This window comes from Leopardus geoffroyi, chromosome C1 (assembly GCF_018350155.1).
Source record: "Leopardus geoffroyi isolate Oge1 chromosome C1, O.geoffroyi_Oge1_pat1.0, whole genome shotgun sequence".
NCBI classification, from domain to species: Eukaryota; Metazoa; Chordata; class Mammalia; order Carnivora; family Felidae; genus Leopardus; species Leopardus geoffroyi.
Window position 1 is genome coordinate 24,106,928 of NC_059328.1, and position 15,743 is coordinate 24,122,670.

General features: G+C 47.9%; 1 long non-coding RNA gene across 2 annotated transcripts; it reads right to left on the reverse strand.

Annotated features, from left to right (window-relative positions):
• Window positions 1-1,624: 1,624 nt before the first annotated feature.
• Window positions 1,625-14,602, reverse strand: LOC123597517. Of its 2 annotated transcripts, none has more exons than XR_006712150.1 (3): window positions 14,376-14,602; window positions 7,643-7,716; window positions 1,625-5,223 (listed from the first exon to the last, which is right to left on the reverse strand). It is a non-coding gene; the product is annotated as an uncharacterized LOC123597517 (long non-coding RNA). The 2 variants fall into 2 exon arrangements; XR_006712149.1 differs by having other exon boundaries at window positions 2,042-5,223; window positions 14,426-14,602.
• Between the last annotated feature and the right edge of the window lie 1,141 nt (window positions 14,603-15,743).

Genomic DNA, 15,743 nt, shown 5'->3' on the forward strand with positions numbered 1-15,743 from the left:
CAAGTTAGTTAGCATATAGTGCAATAATGATTTCAGGAGTAGTATAACACCTAGTGTTCGTCCCAACAAGTGTCCTCCCTAATGCCCGTTGCCCATTTAGCCCATCCCCCCCCCCCCACCCAACACCCCTCTGGCAACCCTCAGTTTGTTCTCTGTATTTAAGAGTCTCTTATGTTTTGTCCCCTTCCCTGTTTTTATATTATTTTTGCTTCCCTTCCCTTATGTTCATCTGTCTTGTATCTTAAATTCTCTATCCTTTTATTTTCAACCTGTATGCGCAGTTTAGCTTTTCACCACACCTCTTGTGCATGACATAGCTAGTCTTTAGAATTCCAATCAGAGCGTCTCTGTCTTTCATCGATGTGCTTAATCTAATCATATTCTTGGGATTACTAATATAGTTGGTCTTATTTCTGCCGCTGCTTTCTACACTTATTACAAATTCTCTGCTTCCTTTGTATTCCTCTTTGTCTTATTTAGGATTTTATTTTATTTATTTTTAACGTTTATTTATTTTTGAGAAAGAGAGAGACAGAGTGTGAGCAGGGGAGGGGCAGAGAGAGAGGAAGACAGAATCCGAAACAGGCTCCAGGCTCTGAGCTGTCGGCACAGAGCCTGACGCGGGGCTCGAACCCACAGACCGCGAGATCATGACCTGAGCCAAAGTCGGACACTTAACTGACTGAGCCACCCCAGACGCCCTAGGATTTATCAAATCACATTTACCCGCTTTATTTTCCTCAAAAGAAAAAAAAAAAAGTCCTCTTTCTAATCTTCAACAGTGACCCTTAAACTTATAACGTGTATACTTTAGTTTCTTCCAGTCCAGTTTGCTAGGCCTCTGCCAGAGCCCTGCCAGGACACCCCTAGATGTGGCTGCACCTCTAAGACCTGGTTGTTGCTGAAGTTACTAGATTTCCCGTGCCCCTGGGCTCCCAGCAGCTCAGGCCACGTCCAGGCCATGTCCTCATTCCCATCCTGCCAGGTTGTGGACAGACAGCCAGGAATGGACCCGAGCTGTGGCTACTGCAGGCAAGTACGCTTGTGTTTATGAAAAGCAGAACTTTTTCAAGGCTGCCAGGGGCCCCTGGCACCCTGACCAAGGCTGCTGATGGACACACGTCAGATCGATGTGACTTATCGCTGTTGATGTTGACTCCGATCATCTGGCTGGGTCATGTTTGCCAGGTTTCTCCTCTGAAAAGGCCACTCTGCCCCCCACCTGTACTCTTAGGAAGGAAGTCACTGTGTGCAGCCCACGCTCAAGCAGTGGGGAGCTGGGCACCATTTCCCTGAGGGTGGAATTTCTACATAAATTATTTGGGATTCCGCATGGGAGATTTGTCTCTTTGCAATCATTTATTTATATCATTTATCCAATCATTTATTTATATCAGTATGGACGCATGGATATTTATTTTATACTTGGGTTACAACCCAATGCTGCCTTTTTTTTTTTTTTTTTTAATTTTAAGGAGAGAGAGAGCACGAGTGGGGAGAGAAGCAGAGGGAGAGAGAGAATCCCAAGCAGGCTCCACCCTCAACACACAGTCTGACACAGGGCTTGATCCTATGACCCTGGGATCATGACCTGAGCCAAAAATCAAAAGTCGGACACTCAACTGCCTGAGCAACCCAGGCGCCCCCAGTGCTGCTTTATTTATTTTGTTGGTCAAACTGTTCCAGCTGTGGCCACTGGGAGTTCTTCTAGTTGGGTCCTGCGTCTCTTAACATTTTGACATATCTCTATTATTGTGTGTGGCGGGCGGGGGGTGGAGGGAGGTATATTTCCCACCTCTTTGGAGACTTTGCAACCCTACTGATGTCAGATGTCAGATGTAGCTGGGACCCAGACTGACCCCCTCCTTCACTCACCCCTGCCGCTTGCCAGAGGGCCTTCAAACCCTGAGCCCTGGCTGCACCTCTGATTGTGCCACTGGACACACTGAACTTGAGACCCTGCCTTTTCTTCCTTCCCCTAGCCACTGCCCTGAGAAACAATGCCCTCTCCCTTGGCTGAGTCTTTCTGCCAGTTCCGGCCCCAGAAAAGCTTTGTAACCTTAGTAACATAAATGCTATCTTCAATGTGTGAGAATAAACTTATTTAAAGGACAAAATAAAACAAAAAAAATCTTCGTCTCTGTTATCTTTGAAACCTACCTTATCGTCTCTGTTCCTGAGACTTCAGATAAATGTCCTTTTGCCTGAGACTGTTACTGTTACACACCCTCCTCTCTGGCCAGTGTAGCACCAAGGTCTCTGGAGATTCCAATCCTAGTGGCCCTGAGCAGTCACTTGACCTCACAAAACCTCTGTTTCCTCTTCTGTAAAAGAGGGATAATGAAAGCCTTCCAATGGCCACCACTATGTTTATTAGGTGATAACTTAGGAAAAGCACCTACTATGGGGCCTAACACACATAGCAGGTGTTCAGCAAATGGCAGCTATTGTCACTACCAGCAGTGAGAATAGCCATTTGTCTCCCTCTCCCACGTCTCTTTCTCAAGTCCACCCCCTGCTCTGAAGCTCAGACATGACAAAGCCACTCTTCCACTCACGATCCCTCCAGGATCCAGAATATCGAAACTTCCCGGGATTGAAGATCTTACGGAATCTTGCCCTGCTCCAAGACTGGCCTCGTCTTCCTTCTCTGCCCAAATCCCACCAGACTGTTCACTGTGCCCTGAACAGGCCTCACTTTATACCTCCTTGCCTTTGCCTATGCTATTCCTTCTGCCCACAAGGCTCTTCCAGCCTTTCTCCCTCTGGAGACGCTCAGGTCGGGTTTCTGTTCTCAGTGACAGAAACCAACCAACCAATTGGAGCCTGTGGCTCCTTCCTGCCTCACAACACCTCCTGGTACCATGATTGCTGCTGCCGCCTCTGCCCCCCACCCCCAGGGTGGGCAAACAGGGGCCTGTTTTATTGGACCGAGTGGTAAGGAGGAAAGCACGTGCGCTCAGAATCCCACAAACCTGGGTCTGACCTGCATTTGGATCCTGGCTCTGCAGTTTATCAGCTGCGTGGCCTCAAGCAAGTCCCCTAACCTCTTTGCGCCTTACTTTCCTTATTTATAAAATGATCATAATAGTAGTTATTCCATAGGAATGTTGTAAGATTTAAGTAGATAATCCATGTTAAGCACTTTGCATAATGCCCAGCACACAGAAAGCGCTTAATAAAGGGTCCCGTTCTCTCATCTTATTAATATCAGGCAGCCAGGAGTCGCCTGCTCTGCCAGGCTCCATTTATTGATGGATTCAAGGCTAAAAATAGAGCTGCAGCTTTGGGGAGTAGGGCCTTCCAGAGCCAGGAATTGATGCCCTTGCTACTGCGGATGGGGAAGGAGCCTGCTTCTCCCTCCAGGGGCTCTCAGAGGAATATACATCTTGATGCCTTTCTCCCATTGATTCCAGGGCAGGCATGCAGAGGTCAGCCCAGCCCAGGCTGATGAGTTCTCCTAGCAGGGGGCTCTGTGATCCAACAGGCCGGCTTCTAACTCCAGCCCTGCCTTTCACTGGCTCTGTGACCTTGGGCAAGCAATGTTCCCTCTCTGAGGGTCATGATTCCTCTGTAGCCCGGAAAATAGACAATGGTAATAACAGAACTTGGAAGAACCAACAGCTTACATGCACAGAGGCCCTGGGACTCTGCCTCATGATGTCCCCTCCCTGGGCCTCGGTTTTCCTATCTCTGAAATAGACACAGTAGCCCTCACCTTAGAAGGCTGTTGTGAGTACCTAGAGAGGTCACGGACAGCAGTCACTGACAGGAGGAACACCGGATGGGAACCAGAGTTATCTAATGGCCCAACATCTCCCTGTCACAGGGTACGGAGAGCAAAGACAGAAATTTATTTCAGCTGTGTGTAGCTATTGATCCACCAGCCTTGGAAAATGCAAAGAAATGCATCCAACAGAAAAACACCTCTCACCTTGCGCTGCTAACAGACTGGCCCTGCCAATGCACAAAGCACTTCCGTGCCACTCACTTCCCCTGCCATCAGTTCAGTGCTCTTGGTGAGTCGTTTTGTCTCCCAGGACAAGACACTGATTTAATTAAAGCAGAGCCTGAATTGTGGGCAGGACCCCCATTTTCCCTTCTGCAGCTAATCTTAACGGTGACGTCAGAGGGCGTAAATCTGGCTTCCGGGGACACTGAGCCAGCCTCCTTCACATAGATATGCAGGGCCTGGAGGGCCCACAACCCCAAGGCCACACACCCTGGATTGTTTCTTTCCTTCTTCCCTTCCTGAGACAGGTCCAGTCAGGCTCTAGCCCCTTGCTTATTTCTGGCCACGAGATGGGTACATAATTGTATGACAATACCATTAATCTGGGGCGCCTGGCTGGCTCAGTAGGAAAAGCAGGCGACTCTTGAGCTCAGGGTTGTAAGTTCAAGCCCCACACTGGGTGTAGAGATTACATAGAAATGAAATCTTTAACAAAATAAAAAGCAGACTAAAAATAAAAATACACAATCCCATCCCAGTACCTATCATCTCACAGTCCTCACAGAGGAGGACAGTATAGTACTCCCTACAAGAGATCAAAAGCTTTTGGCCAGGGCACCAGGTACAAAGGCTCTCATCCCAGTCTCCTATAATCTGTGCACCTGACAAAGAGGGAGGAGGTCTTAGTTTCTTTAGTGTGTATATTTACTTCTTTGCACATTCACAGTATTCTTGCTTGCACACAGCAGAGTCCATTCTGGCCAGTTTAAGTAGAAAGGGAATTTACTCAGGGATGTTAGCTTATCGGATGGTGAAGAAACAGACTCTAGATGCAGTTTTCAGGAGCATGTCCAAGAAGCGCACAACTGATGTGGGAGCTGCTGCTGTCGTCACTGACTCCAGAGCCATACCGCCTTGGCCACCACCCAGGCTAGCATGCAGCTGGCCCCACACAGAGCTCACTGTCCCCCCCCACCCCGTGCCCCGCCATTGGTATCTCAGATCGATCGGTGAGTGCGATTGGAGGGAAGTAGGTCACATGCCTGCACCTTGGCTTCAAGAGAGGCAGGCTTCTGCTTTGGGAAGGAGGAACTCAAGATATCCGGAATAATCAAAATGTAGAAAGAAATTTTAAAGGTCATTGGGCGAAGAGCAAATATTCAGTACAGCTTCTTTTTTGTCTATTTCCCCCACCTGGAACATACACTCCATGGGGCAGATGTCTTGAATGTCTCGTTCTCGTTCACCTCTCTGTCCCCAGCACATGGAGCCTGTGGGGAATGAACAGACAAATAAAACGTGGGTCGGGAAAGAACCACCTGTACCTTGAGGCTATCGGCCAACTTGCAGTCTCTCAGGGGGCTGTAGCTCCATGCCTGGGGGAAATCTGCTCCTTCTTAAACCATACGATTCATGGATTCAGCAGGCTGCAATGGGATGCCCATTCCTTCACAGCCTCTTGCCTGATGGTGAAATTGTCTTCACCTTTCATTTCTCAGTTTTGACTCACCTCTTCCTGGAGGCTTTCCTCGATGTACAACTCCATCACTTATCACTGCCATGGTCAACCACCATCACCACTTTGCCCCAGGGAACGGGTTTGGTATGGAGGTTACAGTCTAAAAGGCTGACTTCAAATGCTGGCTTAGGCTCTTACTAGGTGTCAGAGCTTGAATAAGTCATGTTCGCCTTCTGAGAATTGTTCTCCTCATCTGTGAAGATCCTGAGGATCACTCTCCTTGTCTAAGTCACAGAGTTGTTGTGAGGTTTAAGCGAGATATTGTATGCAAGCTCTTCCACCAGGGGGCTGGGTGCAAGAGAGCTAGCTCGGTTTGCCATTTCGGCTGCTGCCTTTGCAATCCTTATTATTCTAGCATTTACTGAGGCAACGCTATGGTTGTTTTCATGTCTGCACCCCCAACTTACCTGGAAATCAGGAACTGGGGTGTCCATTACTCCCCCGCTCCCTATCTCCCCATGTACCTGTCCTATGGACAGGGTGCTCACACAGGGCTTGTTGTATAAACAATTAGCTAAGTCAAAGAAATCACAAATGCAGAGACTTATAGACAAAACACCGAAATTCCATATATTAGAAAAATAACTATAATTTAAATGTCACCCAGGAGTGGGGAAAATGGCAAGTGGTTAACGTCTACCTTATGTAAGGGTTTCATACACACCGATGAAAAGTGCCTGAGTTGCTAAGAGATACATCTGGACAAAGGTCACAAGCAAGTGATTCGAGCAAGGAAATAGAAGCAGTAAGTAAACATGGAAGAATATGCAACCTTCAACAGGAAATAGGAAATAAAAGTGAGATGCAAATGAAAACAACAATAATATGGAATGTGTATTTCAATAGGAAATTGTGACACTGCAAAATGTCCAGTAGCAGAACGGTCACATAAATAATGATACATTGATTCAATGGCATGATGTTCCGCCATTAAATAATTACAAGAACACGGACACAAGTGCTTATAATATAGTAAGTCTACAAGCAGACTGCAAAATTAGATTTAAAGCGTGATCACAAGGGTGCAAGATATTCATCTTGACTTGATGAAAACCTGGCAGAAAATACTAGAAAATGAAAACAGTCACCTTGATAAAAAAAAAAAAAAAAGAGAGAGAGAGAGAGAGAGAGAGAATGCCCGCCATACACCAGACACTATGCCAAGGGCTTATTTCTGCTAAACAAGAGTACAGAAAAGAGATAGAAGACCTCACAGAAACAAAAGAAAACAACCGAAGGAAATACAACAAGCTGTCAGGATTCAGGAAAATGGTATCGCAGAAATAACAGTCAATGTGAAAGTAACACCGAGGAAAACAGACTCTTCTGAAATACCACTACGGACAGAGTGGTTAGAAATGAGGAATGTGAGGGGCGCCTGGGTGGCGCAGTCGGTTAAGCGTCCGACTTCGCTCAGGTCACGATCTCGCGGTCCGTGAGTTCGAGCCCCGCGTCCGGCTCTGGGCTGATGGCTCAGAGCCTGGAGCTTGTTTCCGATTCTGTGTCTCCCCCTCTCTCTGCCCCTCCCCCGTTCATGCTCTGTCTCTCTCTGTCCCAAAAATAAATAAACGTTAAAAAAAATTTTTTTTTTTTTTAAAAGAAATGAGGAATGTGAGGGGTGCCTTGGTGGCTCAGTCGGTTGAGCGTCCGACTTCGGCTCAGGTCATGATCTCGTGGTTCACGAGTTCGAGCCCTGCATTGGGCTCTGTGCTGACAGCTCGGAGCCTGGAGCCTGCTTCAGATTCTGTGTCTCCTTTCTCCCTCTCTCTCTCCCCCTCCCCTGCTCACACACACACTCTCACTCTCAAAAATAATAAACATTAAGAAAAAACTTTAAAAAAAAAAAAGAAATGAGGAGTGTGAGAAAGACAAAATGGAAAGGTTTTTCTTAAGCTTAAATGATGAGAGAACATGACAGAGACCATATACACATAACAGAAAAAAATTAAAAAAAAAAAACAGCATCAAACAAATATCCTAAGATATAAGAAAATGTTTTTTTAAAAAAGGAGACAGTGGAAAGTTAATGAGACCCAGGAAAATGGATTCATAATGATCAATACCAAGTATGTCCTAACAAGGGTATTAGATCTCAAAGTTATAAATAATAATAATAAGAAGAAGAAGAAGAATCCTTTGGGCAACTTGACAAAAGGCAACTAGTCACTTACAAGTGGGGGCATATCAGGCTGGCCTCTGACTTCTTCATGGCAGCATCCAGCATTAGAACTCAATAGAGCACCACCTACAAAGTCAGCAAGGAAAGAAAGTGTGACTCAAGAATTTTATTTTGAGCCAAACTGCTGATCAAGTATAAAGCAGAAGACAACATTTTTGAACATGTGTGGGAGTTTGGAGGCTGAAGCGAAAGCACAGTCTGGATTTATTGGAAGAACAGGACTTTTTTTTTTTTTTTTTCCTCCTTTTGGTGACCTAAAGGCTTAGTCATAGTTTCATTTATTTGTTTATTCAACAGACACTTACAGACCCTCGTATGTGTTGGGACCTGTGTCCCAGACTATAAACGAATCTTGTGTCAAGGGCGAGAGAGGGTGGAAGGAAAGTTTCCTTGAAGAGGTGAGTTGGCCTTTGAAAGATAAGTGGGAGTACATAAAGGAAAGGGTATTCCAGGCAAGGAGAAGAGCGGGCAGGAATGAGGAATGGAACAGATATTCTAAGACAGACTTTAAGATCTCATCAAAACTGTGTTCTGGAATGTCCAGACATCTGGAATGGGATCAGTGGGTAAATCCTAAAGACTCAGGATTGGGAAAGAGTAAGAGGCCTTGAATGCTAGGCTTTTCAAAGGCTTAAACTTCATCCCATAGGGACTGTGGAATCTTGGAATGGTTGAAGCATGAAAACCACTGTTTAGTCGCAGAAGAAGATCAGAGGTTTCATGAGGATTCAGATTTCACTATTCCCACAGCTGCTTAAGCTAGCATTCATACTTGATGATACACATTCGAGCCATTCCCTTGAAAGTCAGGAACAAAGCAAGGTTGCCCACTAACACCACTTTTGCTCACTGTCGCATTGGAAGTTCTGGCCGGCACAGAAAGACACAAAAAAGAAATTAAAAGGGTAAGGATTACTGTACTGTATCTAAATACCGTTCATCGCTGAGTCAAGGAGTGTGCTTGTATATTTCCTTCCTTCTGCATCTTTATGTTTTTCCTGGAGTTTTAAGTGGTCTTTCCTTCGCTCTCACACTATTTGCCTTTATTACTGAGAGCAGAATCTTTCCAACAACTTGGTAAGGTCGGTTTTCTTATCCCCATTTTATAGATGGAGAAGGAGGCTGTGAGGAGCTGACAAATACCACACAGCACATAGCACACAGCACACAGTGGAGATGGGACTCTTATCTGTCTGGGCTGGATGACCCTGTCACCCCTAGGCTGGCCCTATATGAAGAGACACAGTAGGTATCTGGGAGACGGTGGTGTAGTGAGGGTATGTCTCCATTATTTGAACTTCACAAAGTTCAGAAAGGGGAGGACAGTGTAGAAAATCCCAAGAGGCATCTAATTAATGAAAAGTCTATGAAATGATGCTCAGAGGGCTAGTCACTTTTGTCAGTATTCAACTCCCCAAAGAGGCTAAGCAACCTGTCCCCTGCAGCAGGACTTTTGCACGTTCCACCCAACATCCAAGCGTATTCTAGATATACCTCTTGCGTCTGGCTCTTCCTCACCCTTCAGGTCACCCCATTCTTTCCCACGCACCCACGCACCCACGCACCCACGCACACACCAGATACTCTTCATCTCTACTTCCCTGGATTGCTCAAGGTTTTTGTTACCAAGTCAGGCTCCTTCCTCCCTGAGTGAGGATGCTTCTTGAAGGCTCCCTCAGCCCTGGGGTGCCCATCCCACCAGATCATCAGATCACCCCATTCCTACCGAGGTCACCATCCCTAGGACCTGCATGCAGAATGAAGGAAAATAAAGCACTTGAGGGGAGGCACATGGGTGGCTTAGTCGGTTGAGGGTCCAACTCTTAATTTTGGCTCGGGTCGTGGTCCTAGGTTCGTGGGATTGAGCCCCCCATCCAGCTCTGCAGTGAGCATGGAGCCTGGCCTGGGCCAAGCACCGGGTATACAGCCCAGACAGGTCGCTCACTACACGAAGGCCCCCCAGCTGACAGACAAGTGGGGCCAAGATCCAGCCCGTGGACCAACCACCAGACTGTGGGCTCACAAAGCTGTGTCTGCTCAACAGGGTGCCTTTTCCCACTTCCTTCAAAAGCAGTGGATGTACCTGAAGCAGCCCTGCACATCACCGAGTTAGATCGATATGATGCCCGCCCACGTGCAGTTACGGTTCAGGGGTGGGGGACAGGCAAATAATTAAACAACTAAATATGTAATTAGAATTCACTCCTATTTTGCTGGTGAGGACACCGGGTTCCTGAGAAGCAAAGTCAGTGGCCCAAGGCCACTCCACTAGTGAATGACAGAGAAGGGTTCAAACGCCTGGCTCCTGGCTCCAGGGCCACAATCTGCCCAGCAGGATGAAAGAGGCATTTGGGATACATCGGCATTCATGGGGAGCATCGGCCCTAACCTTTATCATCTCAGCTTCTCCCTCTTCCTGACCACACAGGTGATAAAACTGGCTTTCTCTGATCCTGAAGGGCCCTCCTCTTGACCTTGCCAGCCTTTTCGGCTTGGCTCACTTGGATACACCTGCTCCCTATTGCAGAGGGTTGTAATGAAAAGACATTTTTTACTTCCTGACTCATGTGTCTTTTGGACCTAGTCATTCGTCCCAGGGGCTGGGCTGGGGACAGACCTGAGTGACAGCCCCTGTGCTCTACTCATGATTCCGTTCACAGCGACAACTAAAGCCATAATATAGCTAGGAATAAGCTGATATGAATAAAATTATAAAACTTTACTGAAGGACATAAAAAAAAAAAAAAAAGATCTGAATAAATGGAGAGCCACACCATGTTCACGGATGGAAAAGCTCGGGGTTATAAAGATGTCGGTTCTCCCCAAAGTAATCTATAAATTGAACGCAATTTCAATCAAAATATCAAAGGTACCTTGTATGGAATTTGACAATCTGATTCTTGAGTCTAACAGGAAGAAAAAATACACAAGAATAGAATATCCAAAAAAAATTTTTTTTTAGAATTTTTTATTGTAGTAAAATATACATACCATGAAATTTACCATTTTAACCGTTTGTAAGTATCCAGGTCAGTGGCATCGAGTACACTCAGAGCTGCGCCCCCAACACCACCATCCATCTCCACGACTCTTCAATCTTCCCAAACTGAAACTCTGTCCCCATTAACACTAACTCCCTGGGGCACCTGCGTGGCTCAGTCGGTTGAGCGTCCAACTTCCGCTCAGGTCAGGGTCTCCTGGTTCGTGAGTTCGAGCCCCACGTCGGGCTCTGTGCTGAGGGCTGGGAGCCTGGAGCCTGCTTCGGATTCTGTGTGTGTGTGTGTGTGTGTGTGTGTGTGTGTGTGTGTGTCTCTCTGCCCCTCCCCCTCATGCCCGCGCGTGTTCTCTCTCTCTCTCTCAAAAATAAATAAGCATTGGGGCTCCTGGGTGGCGCAGTCGGTTAAGCGTCCGACTTCAGCCAGGTCACGATCTCGCGGTCCGGGAGTTCGAGCCCCGCATCAGGCTCTGGGCTGATGGCTCAGAGCCTGGAGCCTGTTTCCGATTCTGTGTCTCCCTCTCTCTCTGCCCCTCCCCGTTCATGCTCTGTCTCTCTCTGTCCCAAAAATAAATAAACGTTGAAAAAAAAATTAAAAAAAAAATAATAAATAAGCATTTAAAAAACAAACCAAAACCCCACCAACTCCGCATTCCCTCTTTCTCCACGGGAAAAACTAACTTTAATGAATAAAAATAAGGGGGGACTATCAAGCCTGAAATAAAAATACTTATAAAACAAGAGTTTTATTTCTTTATTTCCTTCCTTCTCTCCTTCGTTTATTTCTTTATTTCCTTCCTTCTCTCCTTCATTATCTATGTATCCATCTATCTATATTATGTGTAGCATTTCAAATCCGCGAAGAAAGCATAGGCGATTTAATTAATGGCACCAGGACAAATGACTCTCCGATTTGAAAGATGGAAAATTTGAACTCTGCCTTACACCAGACACACATACAAAGTACCTTTGATTTCAAGAGCTGAATGTAAAAAAACAAAACCCCACAAAAGCTTTAGAAGACATGTAGGAAAGGTGGAAAGATTTGACTACATTTCGCTTCAGAATGACAGAGACTGCATGAGCCAAGTTAAAAGACAAGTGACAGACCCGGGGAAACAAATCCGCCATAGACAGGCAGGAATGCAGCTAGTACATATCTCAAAATAACAATTTTGCTTTTATTTTTTCGACTTCCTTATGTCAATCAAAGGTTCCACTCTACCCCCAGGAGAATTAGTGCTTTCATAGCCGGAACATAAAGAAAGAGAAACAGCCTGCGTTCAGATGTCATTGTTTTTGAACTTCCCAGATCATCAGAAACCACACTTTGGAAGGCAGAGGCTTTCATTTGCAAGAGGCTGCTTTTGCCAAAGAAAAGTGCTTTCAAAAATCAAAAAAGGTAGATCCTGAAGGAAGCTGAAGATAGAGTTTATACCTTAGCTATAGATTGAAAGAGGACAGAAAAGACCCAGACCATGTGCCGCCTGGGGAAGTCAGTGGGGTCACTGGGATGGGAGAAAGGAAGGGAGTAGGATCGGACAGGGCCTTGGAAGAGGTCAAGGGGGACTGAGATGAAGGAACCAGACCTGTGGGGCCACAAGGAGGGGAAAACAGTCAGTGCCCAGAGACCGCTAAGCCCTTCGTCATTACTACCAGGGAGGTTCGTGGGGGGGGCTGGGCCTTCACCGGCAGATCCTCTGTGGTCACTTAGGTGGGTGCCCCAGGCCACTTTGGCCACTGGGCTCTTCACTGTCCAGCCAGGGCCTTCACTGACAGTTGTCTGGAGTGCTCAAAAGGAGCGATGCCCAGCCCTGTCCTGAGACTTTGCTGAGGAGCTCCATCCACACTCATCCCTATCAATGTCACCCCTTTCTAAATGGCCTAGGACTCTTACCAGCCTCCTAAACCAGAGGGTGGGATCTTTGACACCCATAGAAGAGGCAGTACTATGGAAGTGCAGACCCCTTGCAACCTGTACTGGCTAGAACTAGATAACGGTAAAATCTGCTTTGGCTAAAGAGATCCACAAGACATAAAGAACTCTTATAAATCAATAAAAAAATAGACCGATAATGCAATACAAAAAATGGGAAAGAATATGAAAAATAAAATGCACCGAAGACATACAAACCTCTAACAAAGTGTATGAAAAGAAAAATACGGGTTTTTGTTTTTTTTTTAAGTTTATTTATTTATTTTGAGAGAGAGAGCATGGGGGAGAGGAGCAAAGAGAGAGAATCCCACACAGCCTCCGGGCTGGCAGCTGGGGGCCCAGCTCAGGGCTTGAACTCAGCAACTGTGAGATCACAGCCGAAATCAAGAGTGGGACGCTTCACTCACTGAGCCAACCAGGCGCCCCTCGGTAGAAATGTTAAATATGCACACCTTTAAGCCCAGCAATTCTCCTTCAACCAAAATGTCCCTCCAGGCAATGAGAGAATCTTGGGTAAAGGGTGTCTGCCCAACAGGAGTGCAGTAGGGTTGTTTCCCAACATTGCGGTTAGAGAGAAAAATTGGGTAACAGACTGGGAGTGCAGCTGGGGGGTGCTGCCTTTTAGGGAAGGCGGACATGATAGGCTTGACTGACACAGCCTTTAAAGAAGGTGAGAAGCGATCCATGAGGACTTGGGAGAAGACATTCTAGGCACCAGGAATAGCTGATGTGAAGGCCCCCAAGCTGCATCTGCAGGAAAGGGAAGCTGCCATTGTGGCTGGAGCAGAGGGATGGGCAGACGGGAGAGGTCTCTTGAAGGAGGGCACACCGGGCACCCGTGGGGGGTGGCATGGGTAGGCAGGTCATGTAGGGCCTTGTAGGCCGCTGATACTTGCTCTGAGATTGGAAACCACTGGAGGGATTTGTCGTTAAGATAAAAAAAAAGAGTGGAATACAAGCTCAAAGTATAGCATGAGAGGTTTAAAAACTCATTTTAAAATTACTAAAACGAGGGGCGCCTGGGTGGCTCAGTCGGTTGAGCATCGGACTCTTGATTCGCGGCTCAGGTCGGGATCTCACGGTTGGTGGGGTTGAGCCCGGATGGGGCTTTGCGCTGACAGCACAGAGCCTGCTTGGGATTTTGTCTCCTTCTCTCTCTGCCCCCTCCACAGCCTCTCTTCCCCACCCCCACCCCCACTCTCTATCTCTGTCTCAAAAAGAAATAAATAAACATTAAAAACAAAACTGAAAGGAAATAACCAAAATTGACCACAGCTGCTGCTGAGTTAGAGTGACAGGGTTATTCTTTTTTTTTTTTTCCCCCTCTCCAGCTTTTAATGTCTCCTTATAGCATGTTTGTAAGAAAAAAACCTTTTTCTAAGAGCTGTTTTTGTAAACCGGCTCTCGATGGGGAAACTACGAAGGAGGAGGAAGGACACAGAGAGCTGTGAAAGGTTGGCGGTGTTTCCAGGCCAAGATAGAGGCGGACCTGGAGGGAACGGGGGCTGAGGCTGAAGCAGGAGGGAGACAGGCCCGGGAAGGAGAGAGGGGACACTGAGGCAGATGGAGGGATGAGAGGTGGCCGCCAGGATGGCCCCGCCAGCCCCCTCCCCGCCAGGCGCCCCCCCCCCCCCCCCACGCCTGACCCAGGCAGCTGAGCCTGAGCCGCATTCCAGCATCTCAGGAAGGCCCACGGCTGCCTGGACCGGATGGTCCTCAGCAGGGAAACAACATGATGGAACTTGAGCGCCCGCGGGGGCCCACGTCTGGGAGGGGGACCGGCCCAGCACAAACCCGCAGAGAGGCACGGCTGGGGCTGCCCGGCGCTTTCACGCCACACTCACGCATCGCACAGCATGTCTGTTACAGCCTGCACGCACAAATTCCGGCGCCTGCCTGCCGAGGGCTGGGGGGGGGGGGGGGGGTGCCGGGGGCACCCAGGAGGGCAGCAGCCGCACCCGGCAGCAGGAATTCTTTGGGAGCCCCTGTAGGAATCCCCCAAAACGCCTTCGGGGACTGGGGATGCCCCTCCCACTTCCCCTCGCCCCCTCCCCCAACTCGAAGCAGCTGGGGAGACAGTTCGGTGCCCTTCCCCCTCCCCGCAGCAAAGGTTGCCTGTGTTTAGCTGGGTAAAGCCGCTCAGCCCTCCAGCTGGGAACAATTTAGAAATGCAGGAAGCTGATGCCCGTGGGGCAACCCTTCACGGGGGAGGGGAGGGGAGGGGGGCTGGAATCTCGGAAAAACACCTCGGCTGTCAGGCCCCAAGTGGAACAATTCCGAGGCCACGGCTCGTGGGTCCTCAGAGCGGCCCAGACGGAGCCCGGTTGCCCACAGTGGTAACCAACTCAGAGACCATCCTTGTGAAAGAAATCGTTTGTCCTGGAGAAGGTTCCCCCCCCCGCCCCCCATTCTGGGTTTCTCTAGGTACTCCATTATTTACCTTGTTCCTTGTTACCCCTGTATTTTCTAGAAACAGAAGCCAGCCCTAAGTTCAACTCTTCTGGCATGGCACCACCGCGGGGGGTCTTGGTGCTTCACCAAATCCTCTTGGCTAATCCTGATAGCCACCTCCAGACACCCCAGACCAATGCCCTTTTGAGACTTGCACCCTGAGGGCGTTCTCTGGTCTGGAGAGTGGCTGGGGAGCTCATGCCCCAGGAGCAGTCTTTGACCCGTGCCGGGTGGGAGCTGGTGGCTCCAGCCTCCTTGCCTCTGAGACGGGGGTTCCTGACACCTGTTTTGCAGTCTTTCAGAGGATCCCCAAAGGCCCTGGGTCCCCTGGTGTGTGAGTGGTGGCCCCCGCTCATCGATTCACTGTTCAGCGGTTTTCTTCTTTCCCTGTCTCGTTTCTCCACTCTCTTAAAGGTACTTTCTGGGATCATCTCTCAAGTGAACCGCTGGCACCCAAATCTTTTTCCTAGGGTGCGCTTTTGAGGGAATCCAAACTATGGCAGCCACTTCACGGGTGAGGCTGTGCACGTCATATGACATCACATCAGGAGACACACAGCAATTGCAAAGATGGACCTGTGGGCTCAGGCAGGGACAACCTGATTCCCTCCGTTATAAAATTTCCCATCAATTTTTCATATAATAATTTCATCCATCGGTGATTATTGCCTAAATCCATTATTTTATTAGTGATTGTAAAAAAAAAAAAAA